General features: G+C 43.4%; 1 protein-coding gene across 2 annotated transcripts in view; it reads right to left on the bottom strand.

Moving 5' to 3' along the window:
- cdc42se2 (CDC42 small effector 2) overlaps window positions 1–5538 on the bottom strand; it is a 248983-nt gene that overhangs the window by 210373 nt on the left and 33072 nt on the right. Inside the window, exon 2 of one of the 2 annotated variants that reach the window (XM_048595122.1) lies at window positions 5240–5350. The exons of the other annotated variant lie outside the window; for it this stretch is intronic. The gene's annotated coding sequence lies outside the window, so the exon portion shown is untranslated. The remainder of the gene's footprint in view (window positions 1–5239; window positions 5351–5538) is intronic. 2 annotated transcript variants of the gene reach the window in all.

Below are 5538 nucleotides of genomic sequence, written 5' to 3'. Positions count from 1 at the left end.
GTGTTCATCCAGCTCTACACCTTGTTATCTCAGATTCTCCAGCATCTGCAGTTCCTACTATCTCTGAAATATTCCAGTGAACTTTCTCTGTACTCTCTCCAAAGCTTCCACATCCTTCTGGTAGTGTGGTCACCAAAACTACACACAATATTCCAAATGCAGCCTAGCAAGGGTTTCATATAGTTGCAACATGTTTTGCCAACTCTTGTACTCCACGCCCCGGGCTATGAAGGCAAGCATGCCAAATGTCTCCTTAATTGCCTTGGCTACCTGTGTTGCCACTTTCAGGGAACTGTGGACCTGCACGCCCAGATCCATCTGAATATAGTGTTCGTAAGGGTTCTGCCATTTACAATATAATTCACACCTAAATTTGATCCTCCAAAATGCATCAACTCATATTTGTCTGGATTAAACTCCATCTGCCATTTCTGTGCCCAAGTCGCTAATCTATCTATATCCTGTTGTATACTTTCACAATCGTTGGCACTATCTGCAACTCCACCAATCTTCATGTCATCAGCAAACTTGCTTATCAGACCACCCACATTTTCCTCCAGATCATTTATATATACTGCAAACAACAAAGGACCTAAGACTGACCCCTGTGGAACACCACTAGTTACCGGTCTCCATTCTGAGCAACATCCTTCCACCACTACCCTCTGTCTTCTATAACCAAGCCAGTTTTCTATCCATCTAGCCAGGCCACCCCGAATCCCTTGTGATTTTAGTTTTTCTACCAACCTACCATGTGGGACTTTATCAAATGCCTTACTAAAGTCCACATAAACTACATCCACAGCCCTTCCCTCATCAATTATCCTCATTACATCTTCAAAAAATTCAATCAGGTTGGTGAGACATGACCTTCCCCGGACAAAACCATGCTGCCTGTCACAAACTAGTCTATTTTCCTCCAAATGCGCATATATCTTGTCCCTCAGTATCTTCTCCAAGACCTTCCCCACCACAGCTGTCAAGCTCACTGGCGTATAGTTTCCTAGATTATCCCTGTATCCTTTCTTAAACAAGGGAATGCGCTAATCTTCAGTCCTCTGGAACTTCACCTGCGGTCAACGAGGATGTGAAGGTATCTGCCAATGCCCCAGCTATTTCCTCCCTTGCCTCTCTGAGCAATCTGGAGTAGATCCCATCTGGTCCTGGGGACTTGTCTGTCTTAATGCATTTTAGGATTCCCAAAACATCCTCTTTCAGTATGTTGACATTCTCTACAGTATTCATACACTCATCCCTGACCTCAACATTAGTCATGTCCTTAATTTTAAAACAGAGCTGAATACATATTTGTAAGTGATGAATTTAGAGATTCATGGAGATAGCGTTAGTGAATGTGACTACCTGGGTTGGTCTTTTGGAAGCCAGATGTCCTCCTTCTGTACTGTAAAATTCTGATTCCAGCATTTGAACATGCATTATGGGGGTGAACTAAAGCTCCTGCTTGTTTTCTTTGTGTTCACTTTTTCTGGTAGGCAACGCCCTAGTATTATTGCTGGACTGTTAATCCAGAGACCCAGATAACATTCTGGGGACCTGGGTTCTAATCCCACCATGGCAGATGGTGGAATTTGAATTCAATAAATATCTGGAATTAAGAGTCTAATGACGACCATGAAGCCATTGTCGATTGTCATAAAAACCCATCTGGTTCACTAATGTCCTTTAGGGAAGGAAACTGCCATCCTTACCTGGTCTGGCCTACATGTGACCCCAGACCCACAGCAATGTGGTTAACTCTTAATTGCCCTCTTGGCAATTAGGGATGGGCAATAAATGCTGCCTAGTCAGCGACGCCCTCATCCCATTAATGAATAAAGGAAAAGCTTATATTTGAAATTATCCAACTATTTGTCTGTGATGAAGTTCCCTTACTGCTTAATGTCAAGATGCAAGTTTACAGTGAGTGCTGCAGACAGAGTGACAGTGATCGATGAGAGAATGTTACGATCATATGTTTCTACTGAACCACAGAATCCCTACAGACCCCCTGAAGAGCATTGGACCCAGACCCCACCCTAACCCTATAACCCCACAATTATGAAGGCTAATCCTGTACACTCTGAGGCAATTTAGCATGGCCAATTCACCTAACCTGCACATCTGTGGACAGTGGGTTGAAACCAGAGCACCCGGAGGAAATCCACACAGACACGGGGAGAACATGTAAACGCAGACCGTCATCCATGGTTGGAATCAAACCCGAGTCCCTGGCAAGGTAAGGCAACAAAGCTGACCACTGTGCCACCGTGCCACCCTATGGACAACTAAACTGTTTTGTCTGGTAATTCAACAGTGGCAGGGTGAGGCCAGGGGGTTGGGGGCAGCAGGAATAGGGTTGTATATGCAATTAGTTTCAGCTGTGCAGCTGTGTACTAGTAGCAGCACGGCCGTAGGCCCACTGAGCCATAACATTCTGGGTGAGGAACTATGCCATATTCCTTATGCTTGTCCAGGTGCACTTGACTTTTTAAAGATGATGCGCGATACTTATGTTTTGCCGGATTTTCAATGAGCAGTGACTTGTTCTGGAATGATATTCGGTAAATTGGGACTAGAATTGGGCAAAAAGAGTACCACAAGGTGAAGTAGGGAGTTAATGAGCACATTTGGTAAGATAGAGCGAGAAACCCTTAAAGAAATTACTTTAGTTTTATTGGTTGTGGGTATGGGATCCCTTAGGTTCGTCAGTAGCTATCGCAGGGTGGTTGTTTGTTTGTGGACTACCCTGATACCTAGGGGTCTGAGTACTCTTATGGTCATTACTGATATGTCTCTGATGTACGGTAGGGTGACTAATGTATCTGGCCGTACTGTGTCTTCTTGTTGTGGTCTGTCGTGGAGATAACGGTGAATTGTGCTTTTTCGGTATTCGCTCCTTTTAAAAACTCCGTATAAGTGTTCCTGTTCTGCTTTGCGCAATTCTGGATTGCTACAGTGTGTTGTGGATCACATGAATAATGTCCTGATGCAGCTCCGTTTATGGGTGTTGGGGTGGTTGCTGGAGTAATTAATTATCAGTTCTGTACGTGTGTGGTCTTTCTCTATACGCTTGTCTGGAATGTGCCGTTGTTCGCATGTTCTACCATTAAGTCTAGGAAGGGTAGTTGGTTATTGTTCTCTTCTTCTTTTGTGAATTTTATTCCGGTGAGGATGTTGTTTATGTATCGGTGGGTTTCTTCTGGTCCTGTGCATTTGATAATCACGAAGGTGTCATCTACATAGCGGACCCAGAGTTTGGGTTTTACAGTGAGGTGTGCTGTTCATTCTAACCTTTGCATTACTGCTTCTGCAATCAGCCCTGATATTGTGGATCTCATTGGTGTTCTATTAATTTGTTTGAATATACAGTTGAAGAAGGTGAAGTGGGTTATGAAACATAGATCCAACAGTTTCAGTGTGCTGTCCTTGTTGGTGTCATGGGGTGCCTGCCTTCCTGATTCGTCTAGCAGTGTGGCAATTGTCTCTTTGGCTAGGTTGATGTTTATGGATGTAAATAGTACTGTTACTTCGAAGGATATCATTATCTCATCCTCTTCTAATAGGGTGTCTTTGATGATGTCAAGGAATTCTTGGGAGGAGTGAATGGAGTGAGTAGTGTTGAAAACTAAGTATTTCAGTTTCCATTGTAGTTCTTTGGCTGGTATCTGTTAGCGTGCCTGGTAGCGAGACAATGGGTCTGAGGGGGACCCCTGGCTTGTATACCTTGGGGAGTCCATAGAAGCAGGGTGTGTTGGATCCCTCTGACTTCATTTTTTGGTAGTCTGTCTTGCTGATATCTCCTGAGTTGTGTAATTTCTTCAGGGTTGTTTTGATCTGGTTCCCTAACTGTGGTGTTGGGTCTATCGCCATATGTTGGAAGGTGTCAGTATCTGCTAGTCATGTGTTACCTTTCTTGATGCCTACCAACAGATGGCGATAGACCCAACATCACAGTTAGAGAACCGGATCAAAACAACCCCAAAGAATTTACACAACTCAGGAGATATCAGCAAGACAGACTACCAAAAAAATGAAGGCAGAAGGATCCAACACACCCCGCTTCTATGAACGTTGAACTGGATCAGACATACAAATCACTGAAAAACAGAACCAGAAGTAATGCCAACCACCCCAGCAAACCGAGCCATATAAATAACAAGTGGGACAGAACATCAACGTTTCACCGGAGGTGCACTGACGATGTTACCTAATAGGGTGATGAAACGTCTGCAATCAAACATGAGTATGCCTAGAAGCTCATTATGAACTTATATTCATATGTTTTCCAACTCAGGGGACTAAAAAAATGAGTTGATTGATTCTAAATATGTAATGTAGAATTTATTTTTATGCGGAAGTTTTAATGACTCTTGGAAATGCGATTAGCGTTGTAAAATATACAGTCATATTCACTAAAGGGATGTTCAGTGTAAACAAACATTTACAAAGTCTCAGCTTTCTCTGTCTCAGTAAGGATGATTATATTAGATAATCTAATTATGTTCCATCTCCCTTAGTAATTTTATTGCTCATCCAGACCTGGCCCATCACATTTTGTGTATTTGTATAATGGGCATGCAAACACACACCACCAACATTCCTAAATTCTCCATATGACAAACTAAAATACAAAACACATTTTGGGTTTGCAGTCAAATTCAAAAATGGCACTTGCAGTCAATAAAAACGAGATATTTGAAAAATAAACTTGATGAACTTTTAAATGGTAACTAAAAATGCTAAATCAGCAAGAACTTGATTTTGATCCAGCAACAGTGAAGAAAAGGCAATATATTTCCTGAAATAACTCCACAGAGGCTGGTAAACTGTCACCAAGTCACCTTTTATTTACACATGGTGAGTCCTTGACACTTATCCAGCTCTCTCAGAGCCAGGTCTCAGAATGAACAGAACCTCTGACATTCCTGTTTATATCTGTCAGCAGGGTCCCTGAATGGACCAAATTAACAGCCCCACTCAATATTCTCTCAGATCTTAGTAGGATAATAGGTTGGCACAGCATCGTGGGCCGAAGGGCCTGTACTGTGCTGTACTGTTCTATATGTTCCGTATATGTTCAGATCTACTTGGCAGACTTTGTTACAATCACTACAACCATCCGTCTCTGAGTCATAGGCTAATTCTTTCTTTGTTAGCTCTGACTGGAGTGTTTTAGCACGAGGTAAGGTTCCTCTACTCTGCCTCTGGTACGGGTGGCATGTAACACACGGTAGCTCACCTCTTTCAACTGGATTGTCTTGGAGGAAAATCATGCTGTTCTTCAGGTGGTAACGGTATTGAGGTGGCGACAGCCACTGTGTCCATCTCAGATTCCCCCACGATATCTTCGCTGCTTGATAGGGAGGGGACACCCATGGGTTCTGGGGAACGCTGTTGTGAAGCCTGGGACCGACCGACCGACCGACCCACGCACTCACTCACTCACTCACCCACCCACGCACTCACTCACTCACCCACACACACACACACTCACACACACACACACTCACACACACACACACTCACACACACACACAC

Source organism: Rhincodon typus, chromosome 3, assembly GCF_021869965.1.
Source record: "Rhincodon typus isolate 14 chromosome 3, sRhiTyp1.1, whole genome shotgun sequence".
NCBI lineage: Eukaryota > Metazoa > Chordata > Chondrichthyes > Orectolobiformes > Rhincodontidae > Rhincodon > Rhincodon typus.
Note: the sequence above shows the minus strand (reverse complement) of the source record. Positions and strands in the feature narration are given on the sequence as shown.